Source organism: Monodelphis domestica, chromosome 8, assembly GCF_027887165.1.
Source record: "Monodelphis domestica isolate mMonDom1 chromosome 8, mMonDom1.pri, whole genome shotgun sequence".
NCBI classification, from domain to species: Eukaryota; Metazoa; Chordata; class Mammalia; order Didelphimorphia; family Didelphidae; genus Monodelphis; species Monodelphis domestica.
Genome location: NC_077234.1, coordinates 34,207,259 through 34,223,117, shown reverse-complemented (window position 1 = coordinate 34,223,117; position 15,859 = coordinate 34,207,259). Strand labels below are relative to the sequence as shown.

At 44.1% G+C, this 15,859-nt stretch overlaps 1 protein-coding gene across 1 annotated transcript in view; it reads right to left on the bottom strand.

Moving 5' to 3' along the window:
* The window catches only part of FNDC3B (fibronectin type III domain containing 3B), a 323,317-nt gene extending 310,117 nt beyond the window's left edge, over positions 1 to 13,200 (bottom strand). The window contains exon 1 of the mRNA XM_056806864.1: positions 12,939 to 13,200. The gene's annotated coding sequence lies outside the window, so the exon portion shown is untranslated. The remainder of the gene's footprint in view (positions 1 to 12,938) is intronic.
* Between the last annotated feature and the right edge of the window lie 2,659 nt (positions 13,201 to 15,859).

Below are 15,859 nucleotides of genomic sequence, written 5' to 3'. Positions count from 1 at the left end.
GGATTTTCTTTAAAGAACACATTTTTTCCAGTTTTTATCCTTCTCTCAGGCCAGTTACAATGAGAAGTCATTACTCTGTGGATACCTCCTTGGAGAGGGAACTGATGAGAATCCCTCTGTCCAAGGGGAGACATTCAGAAGTCCCTGCTGTAGAAGGAGAAATATTGAAAGGTAAGAATGTTCTTGAGATGGTAGAACCTTGGAACTCCCATGGCCTCTCAGTCTTTACTCCCACTTTTGTCCTCAGCTCACCTCCAGTGAGATCCCCCCCTCTCAAGGCAGAGGGAAAAGCCAAGGGCCTCTCTAACAAAGGAGGCATTTCGGGCTGCCAGCTGCCCAGGTTCTGCCTGGACAGTGGAAGAAGTCCCAGGGCCCCTTGTGAATCCCAGAGTCACTTCACCCAGGAGCTGGTTCTTGGAGTAGAAATAGGTAGGGTTGATCTCTCTGGCTCTGCTCCCATCTCCTCTTGGCTGCTCTCGAAAGCTGCCACTGGAGCTCTCATCCAAAGGAAGGGCAGGATCAGTGGGAGGAAGAAGCCTCCATGACCCAAGGAAGGATCATTCCTCAAAGACAATGGCCACCATCAATGGATCAATGAATAAAATTTATGAAGCACCTATTATATGCCAGGCACTGTGCCAAGAGACTGTGTAGAAACTCACTATCTAATGGGGGAGACAACAGACAAGCAAATATGTACAAAGCAGGCATCAATCATGAAAGTCAAAGTGACTGGGGGCTCCGAGCCTGTCTGTGATGATACTTGCAACATTTGGGAGGAGCCTGGAGAAGTCAGAAAGTTCCTGACTGGGGGCTCCAAGTCTGGCTCTTATACTTGTAAGGTCTGAGAAGAGCCTAGAGAAGTCAGAAATTTCCTGACTGGGAGCTGCAAGTCTGGCTCTTATACTTGTAAGATCTGGGAGGAGCCTGGGGAAGTCAGCAATTTCCAGCTATAGAATGGGAATCAACACTGACTTCTGAGTTACAGGAGCAAGGGTTCAAAATCCCACCTTCGATGCTTCACTAGCTGGTCAGGTAACATTCCTGAGGCTTCAGATTCCTCATCTGTAAAAGGGGAGGCCCTCAACAAGCTGTTATGAGAGGAAATCACTTTGTAAACTGGAAAGTGATGAAAGTCTAAGCTAATATTAAATCTGATTTCTATTTGTATTTTATTTTAAACTGAACATCAAACTTGTTTCTTTTTTTTTTAATCGAACACTCTAAAATAAGACAATTTATTTTCTGGATATGACTTGTGATTTCAATAGTTTAGGGCATTCCCAGAGAGGAGAATCTTTCTACCAAAGAAAATAGCCACCTGCTCTTCATTGTTTAGTAAGACACTGGGAGACTGTGACTTGCCCAAGATCTTACTGCCAGGACAATAGAATTTTTAACCCATGTCAGGTCTTCTTGATTTGGAGGCCAGTTTTCCAACAACTACACAGTGGGGCTCATTTCAACCCAAGACCTCTTCACACTCTTAAAAAGGTCCTCAAAATCTATTGTTTATATAGGCTCTATTTATTGATTTTTACCATTTTTGTTCTTATTCAGTCATTTCAGAAGTGTCTGACTCTTCATGACCCCATTTGAGATTTTCTTGGCAAAGAGTGGTTGGCCATTTCCTTCTCCAAATCATTTTATAGAAAAGGAAACTGAGGCAAACAAAGTTACGAGTGACTTGCCCAGGATCACAGAGCTATTATGTGTCTGAGGCTCAATTTGAACCCCAGTCTTCCTGACTACAGGCCCTATGATCTATCTACTGTACCCCGTAGCTATCCGATATTTAACATATTAAAAATCAAAACTGGTGGATTTTAAAATATTCATTAATTCCTTTAAAAATAAAAAAAAACTTATTACATGCTAACAAATGACATATTTTCCCAAGCAAAAAAAAAAATTAGTGAGAAGAATGGCACTCTTTTACAAATTTGGGCAAATCTCTTTAATGTGTAGCTAATACAAGACAGCTGGATTCTTATATCAACTTCTGCCATCAATCTGAAACGATATGTTGTTTTGGTTGAAGTATATGAAGAAAAGGTGGCCTTGCAGAGACATGTAGTTGGGAAATAGAAGGGTGTTTTCAAAGGTAAATACTTCTTGGAATTTTTGAGAGAATACTTTTGGACTCAATGACCACCCTCCTTCCCCAAAAGGCTCCTCAGGACCTCCAGAGGTCCAAGGTCCACACCTGGAGAACCAATGCTTGACCACCCTGTTGGCTTTCCATTGGCATGCAAAAGCTTCTAAAGAGTTGGAAATGAACATTGTCATCTCATCCAATCCTCTCATTTTACAGATGAGAAAACTGAGGCCCAAAGGGGTCCAATATCTTTCCCAAGATCATGACAGGCAGTAGGTAAGTAAAGGGTTCTTGAACTTAGATCCTAAAACTACAACTCTATTGCCCTTTCCACCATGGCAAAATTTAAGCCCAGTCCCAAATTATAGACAGACTAAGAACACTCGAGAGGGCCCAGGAGATGCCGCCATTATTTTCTTTGGAGTCAACCCAAATCCCTCAAGAATCATCTAAATTTTTTATAATGTGTTACAACAGACTGAATCTCTGCCTAACCATGGCAAGAGGTCAACGAAGAGAGCTCTCTCTTCCCGAAACCCCACCAATACTCCACACCTGCCTTGACCTGAAGGTCTTCACTCCTCCGATGGACCACAGAGGTCCACAGAGGATGCTCTTTGCTAAAATCTAACATTGCGTTCAAGACATTCCATCGTGGATGGAGAGAGCTCGTCTTGGAAGAACCAAGTCCCAAGCCTACTGTTATCACTAACGTCCGTCCTAAATTTTATAGAAAAGGTGCCACCATGAGGAGAGGGTTTCCCTACATGGGAGTTCCTTACTCCAATGATCTCCCAGGCTCAGTCTCCAATACCCATCCCTCCCCTATATTCATACAGCAGGCGGCACGGGCCATAATCATTTCAATCATCGATTTCCTGGTGAGGGGAATCTTGGTCGGTGTCTTCTTCTCCACAATCTCCAGGTGATTCACCGTATCATTTTAGATGGGGCACTACAACTTTCTATGCCTGTCAGCTTTGGAATAAACCATCTCTTCTCCAAAAGAATTATAATTCACAGGATTTATCTAAAGATGAGCAATAACCCTAAAACTGAATAATCTATTTAATTTGTAAAGTGGGGGGAAAAAAGCCAGAGGAGGGAAAAGCACTTCAAAATAGCAGATGGAATTCAAAGTTTACCATCCTTGCACTTGGGGGCCTACACCCTAGAAGGGCAGATTTCTCCAAAGTCCCCACACTGAGCCTGGATCATGAAATAGTCACCTATAGGAAAATCTCATTCATGTGGAAAAAAAGAGAGAAGATAAAATCGAAAGAGGGAAAATCTGAGCCTTATTCTTTCAAGAATTCATTTTAATTACTGTTGAGAACATACAATAACAAACCAGTCGGAAAGTACACGGAATAGAAGTCCTGCTTTAGTGAAGAGATAACAATGGTCTATAATTAACACACACAAAGCACCCAGCCTGGATATTCCCATAAACTTGAGATAAGGTGAGCGGAAAATTTATATTGTTTTTCAGTAAATAGGGGCTGTGGAGGTCCTAGAAAGTTGTCCCTTCCCTTAATGAGCATTTCCCTTCTGAGCATACTTGTCTAATAAGCTTTCATACACGCCTCCTTCTCTTCTCACCTCAATCTCCCATAGAATGCGAAGTTTATCGCTGAGGAGGGACCGATTCCCTTTTTTTTGTCTGTATCCCCAGTACCTGAATGAAATAAATGGCTGATATTTTTATTTTGTTTCCTATTTATTAAGGAACCAAAGAACAAGGAAGTGGACTGGGTCAAACCAGGAAAAATGATCAAGTCCCTGGCCTATGGCGGTCTGAGGGAAGAGTGGAAGGGAAGGATCACTCCCACATTGGGGAGTGGAGGAGCTCCGAAGGCCAGAAAATGATAATCCTGTTAGGAAGTGGCTTTTCCCCCCAATTACTTTAAACCCAAATCTTCCCCCTTTCTAGCCTCCCTCCAAGGTCTGTCCTCTGGGGTCACAGGGAGAAAAGTATGTCTAATCCTTCTTCCATATGACTGCCTTTTGGAATTCTTAGACAGCCACTCTCCCCCCAAGCCATCTTTTCTCCAGGTTAAGCATGTTAGCTAGCCATCGTTTCCATTCGTTCAATTCAAGGAGCATTTATTAAGCAGCTGCTGCATACCAGGCACCATGCTAGGCACTGGTGACCGTGAAAACAAAACTGACAAATTTCTAACAGCTGGGGTACAAATGTGAGGCAGAAGGGGCAAAGGTGGAAGTGGGAGGGAGGCAGCAAAGGAAAGTCACCTGTCTTCCTTCTGCTGGGCTCCTACCAGAAGGTTTTCTATTGCTCGGGCCAGAAAACAACAGACCTATTCTACTCACAAGATACAAGGACAGGGAGCTAGGGAGCATAGGGGATAGGGTGCCAAGCCTGAGGAGTCAGGAGTACCTGGGTTCAAATCTAGCCTCAAACACTTGTGACCCTGGGCAAGTCATTGAACCCCAATTGCCTAGTCTTTACCTCTCTTCTGCCTTAGAATGATTCTAAGACAAAAGGTAGGGGTTTAAAATAAAATATATATATATATATATAAAGATATATCTATATGTAATGATGTTTACATATAGAGATCTACATATAAAAATACATATATATCTTAAATATCTTAAATGTTTTATATATTTTCTATTAAACTGAATATATTATATAATAAATATATGTTTATACATACATATCTGTATTTTATATAGATATCTATGTATTTGATTATATACTTTATAAAGAGCTATCTCCATATATTATATTTATTTTATATTTATATATAATATATAGAGATATATTTAAATATTTGATTATTTATATACTTTATATAGTTCTATCTCTATATATTATATTTATTTATAATATATAGATATTATAATAGCTTTAATATATATATTCGATTATTTATATGCCTTATATAGAGCTCTATATACATATTATATTTACTTTTATATAATATATAAAGATATAACATATATATTCTATTATTTATATCTTTATATGGAGCTATCTGTATATATTATACATATAATATATAGAGCTCTATATAAAATAAATAAATAAAATACATAGATTATCTTATATTATAGAGCTCTTTATAAAATATATAAATAAAATACATAGATTATTTTATATTATATAGAGCTCTATATAAAATATATAAATAAAACATATAGATATATCTATATGTAATGATGTATACATAGAGAGATCTACATAGATATGTCTATGTATTTTATTTATATATTTTATACATGTATATTTTTATATATTTATATGTATATATGTATATATTTATATATTTTATTGTATAAGTTGTATTATATAAATATAATTGTATATTGTATAAATTATATATATTTATATAGATACTTATCTGTATTTTATATATAAATATATTTCTATATATTTGATTATGTATATACTTTATATATAGAAAAATATCTATGTATTTTATACATGTATATTTATACATTTTATTGTATAAATTGTATTATATAAATATAATTGTATGTTATATAAATCACATATTTATATATACTTTTCTGTATGTTATCTATAGATATATTTCTATGTACTTAATTATATACTTTATATAGATATATCTATGTATTTTATATGTATATATTTTATACATGTATATTTATAATATAGTTATATACCCTATTGTATAAATTGTATTATATAATTGCATAAAATGTATTGTTTAAATACATTATTTATATCTATTTATAAATGTATAGATATAAATATATACCTAGATATATAGAGAGACATTGGGAGATAGAGATTGAAATATATAAGCCATGAAAGCACAGCAATCTACCAAAACCAGAAACAACAGTAATTTTCCATTAATACTGACATGGGACTCAAATGAAAAAAACCTCCCCTTTTGGGGTCATTCTAATCAGAGGAGAGGAAGACTTAGCTGCCTGGAACACCAAGGCAGAAACATCCGCCCTTAGTCCACAATAGAGGGTCCTTAGCCTTTCTTGCTAAGGTTTGGCTCCTTTCTGATAGGCTGGAAAAAGTTACAAACTCAAAATAATGTTTTTAAGAGGTGTAAAATGGGGACAGCTGGGTGGTTCAGTGGATAAAGAACCAGACCTAGAGACAAGGTCCTGGGTTCTCATCTGGCCTCAGACACTTCTTAGCTGGGTGACCTTGAGCAAGTCACTGAACCCCCATTGCCTAGCCCTTACCACTCTTCTGCCTTGGAATAGTTACTCAGTATAAATTCTAACATGGAAGGAAAGGGTTAAAAAAAAAAGAGGTGTAAAATATGACTATAAAGGGAAACAATGACCCCCATCTGCCAAGGTGAGAGACCCCCCAAAATCCACCTACCAAGGGTTGAGGACCCCCCCCAACCTAAAACTGATTACATCCTGGGGAGGACAACTAAGGAGTTGGGCCAATTGAGAGTCCATCCATCTTTTCCCAGAAACTCCTCCAGCCAATGGTTTTTACTGGCTCTTTGGCTTTAGGGTTGATTTCTAAAGTGCCAACCAGCCCATCTCAGCTGGAAAGGAGGCGAAAAAGTCGCAGGATTTCTCCCTTTTCCAATTGAGGAACATTCTGGCCTGTAGATGGCAGGTCACCATTGTGTATCTCTTCTCTGATTTCCATGTAGTGGTTTGAAAAGCTTCCCTCCCCTTCCCACATACCTTCTGTCTCCAGGGACGGCTCAGCAGAGTGACATTAAACCTGGTCATAAACAGCTCCCCTCCTCATCTCCCTGTCTTTTCCATGGCTAGATCTTTACAGCCCACTGACAGCACTGCCTCCAGCCTCTTCCCTCCTCCCCCAAACTATCTGTGTCTGTTATATTGGGGGGGACCAGACACAGAGACCAGAAGACGATATCAGACTTTAAACTTTTTCTAGAGCTCTCTCTCTCTCTCTCTCTCTCTCACTGTCTCTCTCTCTCTCTCTCTGTCTCTCTCTCCCCCCTCCCTTATCTCTTCTCTCTGTCTCTGTCTGTCTCTGTCTCTGTCTGTCTCTCTCTCTCTCCATAAAGCCATACCACACTAGAACAAAAACACATTATTCTGGTAAATGTATTTAACTGAAGTTAAAGTTTAATTTTTTTTAAAGCCATCACCCTCACTTCTACCCCTCCACACACCCACAGACATAGGAACAGCCAGAAGTATTTCAAACCCTAAGAATTCGTGTTTATCTGAAGATTACTTTTTATGATATGAAAATATTAGAGATTTCAGTGGGGGGGAGGGAGAGACGCACTTGGAGTTTCTGGGACTTCTGTGCTGCCTCCCAGGAGGCAAAAAACTGGCTAGACTTTATTTTAAACATACAATACACACACAAGTCACACTCAAGTTCTTTCCAACAGGCAGTTAGGAACCAACCAGTTATAAATCATCACCAAAACACCAAGTATCTGTATCACTCCAGACGGGAATGCACAGAACATCATCAGAGAAGAGCCGTTTCCCAACCACAGTCCTAAGAATGACCCCAAATCAAACCAGATGAGTTCACTCTCTCCCAAAAAATGAGAAGTGATCCAACCTCCTAGCTTAGCTTCAGGCCACATCGACAGAAGTTTAAAGACAAAAAAAGCACACCCCACAAGTGGGATGAATTATCGATGGGCCAAAACGTGACAGAAGCCAAGATGGCCCTTTGGGGTGGAAGGAAGGGGAGGAGGGATGAAATCCAATCACCAGAGCCTTCAAGGGAGAGTCATTATTGACTTACTAATTAAAAGGGGGAAATGTACAAAAAAGCTGACTACCTCCGTCCAAACAGAATTTTGAGGACTCATACTAACTGCCAATAACTCCACTTGGAAGAGATCAGCTATGATCATCTTTATACTTTTAATTTCATGGCAACATACTCAAAAACCCAATCCCAAAATCAGCCTTTGGGAGGGGGAAGAAAATTGACTGCAAAGCATCCTAACACGCAACAAATCTGGTGTGATTCAGCTAAACGTGTATTTAACAAGTCCTTAGAAAGAGAAAAGACAAAACATTCCTTGCCCTCAGAATTATTGGGGATTATTACACAGAATATTTAATTATTAGTCCAGGGAAACAGAAAACACACCTTGCCCTCAGAATTATTGGGGATTATTACACAGAACATCTTATAGATAGATATTTACAAATAATTGTTAAGTCCTTAGAAAGAAAAAAACCCAAACATTCCTTACCCCAAAAGTAGTTGGGATTATTACACAGAATATTTTATAGATATTTACAGATAACTGTTAAGCCCTCAGAGAAAGATAAAACACCCCTTGCCCTCAGAATTATTGGGGATTTTTACATGGGACATTTGATAGATATTTACAGACAATTACAGAATCAACTAGAGGAAACATACCGCTGAATAATCCTGTGTGTCCGGAATAAATCACTAAGACACTGATCCTGTGATGGCACTCTGATTCCCCTAATACCTGCATTCGAGCCCTCTACACTCAAAATAATTCAAGATGCTCAAATGTCAAAGCATATTAAAAATTCTGTAATGCTACGACCACTCTGAACACAATTCACTCACTCTCTAATAATCATTCCTGGGTGGCTCCTGCCTGATGGTGGTCTCTGATCTCCCCACCCCCGACCCCCAACAATAATCAGTCTGATCTGGGCAACAATACCAGAGTTCAAGAAGAAACTGAGCTGAATTTCCTAGGTGCTATTTATTTAAAATCCACTTATGTTCTTGTGTTTTAAAAGCACAGCTTTATAGCTGGAAAGGGGCTTCTCATCGGTCCAAGGATGTTGGACCTTCAAGGATGCTTTTAGCCATCCGGTGGTAACTAGAGAGCCTCTTTCTCAAAATAAAAGAAATGCTCAAGAAAGATATAACTGTTTTCTTGTCCAAAGTTCGAGGAGCTCCTGAAATGTCTTCTCAGATCCAAGTTAGAACCACCCTCTTCGTTTTATAGAGGAGGAAAGGAAGTCTGTCCATGGCAAGTGACTTGGCCAAGGTCACATATATCACAGAGCAGAGGATTCAACAGAATCATGGATTTAGATGGAGCTGCAGATGCTGTTCAAGTCCAACCCCTTCCATTTAACAGGAATTAAAGCTCTGACTGTGCCATGTTTTGACCAGGGTTCCAGAACTAGCAGATATCTAAGGTATGATTTGAACACGAGGTCATCCTGACTCCAAGTATCACAACCCTCACATCCTAGGGTCCCTGGAGGATGGGACCTCAGATTCCCAACCCAGAAGTCTTTCATATTCACCATGCCTATCCATCCTCAACTGGGTAAAATAAGTCAACTAGGATTTAAATCAAAATCACTAGGTGGAAAGACTTATTAGCCTTTCCCACAACAAATTCCTTCTTCTTTCATTTAATTTTAAACGATTGTAATAGTTAAAATGAACAAACAGGTAGCCTTTGGGGGGCCATGGGGCTCTCTGCCACAAATTATAAAGCAGTTAGTCTAATCCTTTCCTTTCTTTTTTATTTTTAATTCACCTTCTGTCTGAGTATTGGTCTCAAGGCAGAAGAGGGGCAAGGGCTGGGTGATGGGGGTTAAGTGACTTGGCCAGGGTCACACAGTGACTTCATCCTCTGAGTTACCTAGCTACCCCCAGGCTGACCCACTGCTGAGCAATTTTATAGCAATATCAGAAAAAATGAGTGACAGTTGGGTTCTTTCATTCAAGGAAGGAATTGACCATTTAAACATCTACTGTGCCAGGCACTGGGCTAGGGGCTTTAGGGACATCATTCCATTTGAATCTCACAGCAATCCTGTAAAGTAAATGCTGTGCAGTACAGTGGAGGAAAATGAGGCAGAGATTAAATGACTTGCCCAGGGTCACACAGCTGTCAAGTATCTAAGTCTAGATAGCCAAGGGCTCCCCCCCACCCCCATTAAAGAAACTGGTATTTATTTGTATTGTTTTCTTAAAATAAAACAGCTATTCTGAATGTTTTTCTTCAGTGGCCCAATCCCGGTTTTAAACCAGCAACAATTGGAACACTGGAAAATTTTAGCCATTCTAAGTATTTGTTCATCAGTGATATTTTTACTAATCTAAAGAACTCGAATCCAGCAGCTAACTCTGAGTCTGTCTCTTGAGTCAAGCTGGCAGTTGGAAAACTGAATCTAAGGCCATCTGATGACATAATTAGTGGCCAGAGCCCCGGCTTCCAGTCCTAAAAATGCCAGTGACTTGGGGCCCAACATACAGCTTCCAGACTCAGTTTCTCCACCCTGAAAAAAAAGGGGGGCCGTAACTAAGGGAGTGCCAGGGTCGTTGCCACACTAAATTCCTATGCTTTTGGGTTGCTTTTGCACTGTTTTTAATGGGCAAAGTGGTCTTGGCCATTCCAGAATAATCTAAAGGGGATCACCTGGGTGAGCCCACTAAATGGGGACATTCATAGATCTACAGTTTCCTTTTCCCTGAAAACAGATTCTGGGGGTGTCTCCTCCCCCCCAAACAAGGACCCTCTGTCTGCCCGGGGCTCTCAGCCTAGGCCCGCACTTACCCTCCCCTACTCAGCACAAAAGTCAGAGGATTATTTTTCTCTCACACAGACTTTCCCTCCACAGGGGGCTGGAAACTGGAGGAAATTCAAACCAAATTAGCTGCACATTAAAAAATAAACAGACAAGCAATCGGGGGTGCCCACCCAACAGAAAGATCGGGAAGGGGCGGAGGGGGGCGAGCGGGGAACAAACCAACATGGATGGAGTGAAATACTTCTAGAGGAGCCCCCACCAGTGTCAGGCAGGCAGCCTCGGCCCAAATCCAAATGTGATTTAAAGAAAAACACAGAGACGGAGGAGAGAAGGGGGGGGGGGGGCGCTGAAGTTTTAAGAGTCTGCAAACAGTAATATGTCTTGGTAAAATGCCATTTCTTTCTTTCGACTGGGATGGCAGAGCGAGGGCTTAGGCAAAAGTCTTACTCGGAAGAAAAGCCCCATTCCCCCGCCCCCATCCATCCCCACTCTGAGTCCGGGCCAGCTCCACAACTGTTCCAAGGCGGCGATTTCTCCCTGCAAAGCAGGGCTCAGACCCCCTTTCCGAGAAGTCCAGACACATCTGGGGAGAAAGGCTGCCCTGGCTCGGTCCAGAGTCTTCTTCTCCAATCTGCCCCCTGGATCCAGACATTTTGGAAAAGTTTACGCGGACAGCTCGGGCCTCCCTCCGCCTAAACCGCCCAACGCCTCCGGGGTTCTTTCCCCCCGTTTTTTTTCCACCTGAGTGACAGCCCCTTCCTTCATTCCTCCAATCCTACCCCCTCCGGGCCAAAGGGTTAAAGGGTTAGGACAACTCCTTGCCCCGGGGATCGGGCCAAGAGCCTAAGCCCCCAAGCTCCCCGGGCCCCAAGGTGCCTCCGCCACGCCCCTCCCTCCTCCCTCCCCGGCTCTCCAGCCTCAGGGCACAGATTCTCGGCCTCTTCCTCCTCCTCTTCCTCCTCCCTCCCTGCCCAACTAGCCCGAGCTCCCCCAGCTGGAGGAACGAAAGCTTAAGGAAGGGAGCCGCAGGGAGGGAAGGAGGGGGGAGGTTCCTGCCACTGTCCCCTTTTCTCCCCTCCCAACTCTCTAAGTGGGGAACAGCCCCTCCACTCTGCCGGCAGCTTTCCAAAAGCAGCGAAGCCTAGAAACTGGGGAAGTGGAGCTATGGAGGAAGGGACCTGCTGGAGGGGGGAGGGTATGGGAGGGGAGAGGGGCAGGGGGTGGCAGAACAGGCCAGGGGAGGCATGTCAGGGCCCTGGCCGGGAGCCCCAAGTCCGGGAGCTACGCGGCGATCTCGTAGCAGCTGCCCGGGATTCCCGGGCTCCGCAGGCGGCGAAGGTTCGAAAAACTGCTACTTTGTAGCCTCCCAGCCAGCAAAGGGCTACATCGTAGCGCCCGGGCCCCTCTCCGACACCCACAATCAACCCGGCACCCAAAGACCTCCCCGACGGGCCTAGCCCAACAAAAGGGGGACGGGAGGAGGGGAGGGAACGGAGAAAGGGGAGAAAGAAAGCGGCATCCTCACCTCCCGAGCCCGCCCCGCCGAGGGCCCCTCCCGCCCCCCGGCGCACACACAAAAGTCGGCCAAACTTCGGCAGCACTTTGCGCTCTTTCATCTGGGTCCGGCCTGAACCCTCACACCATATGGAAAGTGACACGTCGAAGATTCCACCACTGCCTCCTTCCCTCCCCCCCACCCCCTCCCCTGCTCTCCTCTCCCCAGTAGGCAGGGATCCTGCCACCGACAAGGGAGCGGGGAGGGGGGGAGCTGCCCCTGCACCACCCCAGACACTGAGGGCCTGGGGGGCCAGAAGGGCTGGAGGGAGGAGGAGGCACGACGGGGAAGAAATTGAAATTGGCCGGTTTTTCTTTTTCTTGGAAAAAAGGTTTTTGGCAAAGCACTGATTGGGGGAAGGGGGAGGGAATCTTTGCACTAAATGTTCCCACACACACAGACATACTCTTTCGGTATGCGCCCATCCCCACCCCTGTCCCCCTTCCTGGGTGCATCCCCCCCACCACTAGCGGCAGCTTCCCCCAGCCGGGAAAGTGGGGGTGGGGTGGGAAAGGGGGAGGGCGGGAGGATCGGGGCACCCCAGCCCCTCTCTGCCGCCTCTGCGCAAGCCTGGCCACTTCAGCCTGCTGAAGTTTTCCAGCTCCTAAAGGCGGACACCCCCCCCCCCCAAAGCCCCAAGGATTCTCCGGAACCCACCGGCGGGGCTGGGCTGGGCAGGGCTCCGGGGCTTTCCGGGGTAGTCTCGTTCCTCCAGTGCCTTGGCCAGGAGCGGGACCCTGCCGCCAGCCTGGGCTCTGTGGCTGCTCCTAGGCTCCCGCTCGCCCGCCTTCCCTGACCGCTGCGGCGGCCGCTCCTTACCTTCCAGAGGGCTGAAACAGGGTGGGTGCTGGGGGCGCGGGAGAGATGGGGTCGCCCTCAGCCTGCCTCCCTGCCTTCCCTCGTTCCCAGCCAGGCAGCCCAAGAGATTCCTGCCGCCGCCTCTGCCTCTGCTGCTGCCGCTGCCGCCGCCGCCGCCGCCGCCACCGCCGCCGCCGCCTCCGCTGCTGCTGCTGCTGCTGCTGCTGCTGCTGCTGCTGCTGCTGCTGCTGCTGCTGCTCCTCCTCCTCCTCCTCCTCCTCCTCCTCTAGCCGCCGCCGCCGCCGCCGCCGCCGTCGCCGCCGCCGCTAAAATAACTACAAGCAGCTTTTGCTAGAGGATTCCGCCATGTCAATGATGTCGGGACCACATGGGGGTAGGGGGCCGGCCCACTTACCGTATAGTGCCGAGTAGCGGCTCCCATACAAACGCGCGCGTCCGCGAGCCGTACGCACTGCGACCCTGGGGGCTCTGGAGACGGGGGCGCGCCTCGGCTTGGGACCGTCTTCTGGGTCTTTCAGCTAGGTGCGGCCTCCCTGCCAAACTGGACACCGGCCGAAGGTCGAGGCCGCCCCCTCTCTGCAAGAATGCCTAGGCTCTGCATAAAAGCAAAAGCGGGAGGCCGTGCCTTCAAAGAGCTTAGGGTCCACTTGAGGAGAAGCCACATTTGTGCACCTATTAGTAAGCGCAAAGGAAATGGCACATAGTAAGTGCCATAGTAGATGCCAATAAACATTCATCGAAGGGGCAGCAGATAGCGCAGCGGATAGAGTAGAATGCCAGACCGGGAATCCGGAGGACCTGAGTTCAAATGTGGCCTCAGGCATTTCCTAGCTGTGTGACCCTGGGCAAGTCGCTTAACCCCAACTGCTTTGCCTTTGAGGCTCCTGCCATGTAATTTATATTGACAGAAAAAAAGTTTTTAAAAAATAGTAATAAAACATATTAATTGAGTTAAGTCTCTCAACCTTATATACAAATTATTTACAAAATAGGGGGCAGCTACATGGTTCAGTGGATCGAGAGCTAGGTATTAAGTCTGGAGGTCCTGGGTTCAAATTTAGCCTCAGAAGTTCCTAGGTGTGTGATCTTAGGCAAGTCACTTAATCCCCATTGCATAGCCCTTATGGCTCTTTTGCTTTGGAACCAATTCACTGTATTGATTCTAAGATAGAAGGTAAGGGTTTTTTAATTACATATATATGTATTTATCAAAGTAAATACAGAGTAATTTTTTAGGAGACCCCCCCCCAAACAGTTGGAGGAGTAAAAGGTTTCTGGTCTTTATATATATATATATATAGTATAACATATTTATGTATATATTATTATATAATATGTTATAATAGTATATATCATAATATAATGATATATTATAATGTACAATATAATATATTATATATTTAATTTTATATTTATATATTTTTTGAAATATATAAATCCCCTGCCTTCTGTTTTAGAATCAATACTGGCTATTGTTTACTAGGCAGAAGAGTGGTTATTGCTCAGCAATGCAAGTTAAGTGGCTTCCCCCAGGACACAGCTAGGAAGTGTCTAAGGTCACATTTGAACCCAGGACCACCCTTCTCTAGAACTGACTCTCAATCCACTGAGTCACTTAGCTGTCCCTAGGAGTATTCTTTGCAGGAAATTAGGACTTCTAAGAGATGAAAGCACAGTCTAAGAGGAACTGCTTGGAAAAGGCAAAAAGAAGGGAGGCTCTGTTGTTGTGGTTGTTGTTGTTTTTCAGATCTCTCCTTGGCCACATCCTCCTAGCTGGGTGACTCTGGGCAAATCTCTTCCTAGTTTCTGCTTCAATTCTTCTCCTGTAAATGGGGGACAAGGTGGGAGAGCTGGGAGGATCAAAGGAGATTCTCTAGGTAATGATGCACCTTGTAATGAAGGGCTATAGACAGAGTAACTCTTATTCTGATCAGGTTGTCCCTACTCCAACCCACGGTTGACTGGAGATACACTGAAGATGGATCATGAATCAGGCCAAGAACTGAATAAAAAAGACCTTTCAAATGCTTTTAGTGACAAGTTTTTCTTTAAACTTTGAGCCCATGTTTAAACACTATTTACCAGGTGATACTCTGTGGCCATGGAAGGTGGAAACTACATTCGGTAATAGATTCATGGTGACAGTCACCCAAGGACAATGAACTGTTTCCAAAAAGAGCTGTGCCTCTCCATCTCTACCCAGCTCTAGAGAGTTACAATTTGACAAAGATAGATATATGGATATATGCCATATATATAATATACAGTATAAAGGTAAAATCATATGTGGGGACAACTGGGTGGCTCAGTGGGTTAAGAGCCAGGACTAGAGATAGAAGGTCCTGGGTTCAAATTTGAACTTGGACACTTCCTAGTTGGGTGACCCTGGGCAAGTCACTTAACCCCCATCACCTAGCCCTTACCTCTCTTCTGCTTTGGAACTAATACACTTTATTGATTCTAAGCCAGAACGTGAGTCTTTTTTTAAAAAACAACAATAATGACCTTTCTTGCATACTTCTACTTATCAATTCTTTCCTGGAGGATGGCTTGGCTTGGTAGACACTTACTAAAGGTTTATTGATTGATTATTATATGATTGATGTGTACAAATAGACTGCAACATGAGAATCAGGCCAGAGAAGCAACATAGAGAAAATCATGGGAGGGATGGGAGAAGGTGGAGCTCTGTGTAGGTTACCCGAGGGATGGTTTCCACGTTCCATACATCTGTGAGACATCAGAGGAGCAGAAGGAAGGTTCCAGAAGGTCAGGTGTACCCCCATGCAGGATCCAGGGAAGAATGTGGCCGTATATGTCACTAGATGGCAAGACATGGATGGGTTTTGAGCAGTATTTTAGGAGACAGCAGCCACATTGATGAGATCTCTGATGCATCGAAGATACCCTCGTATCCAAGA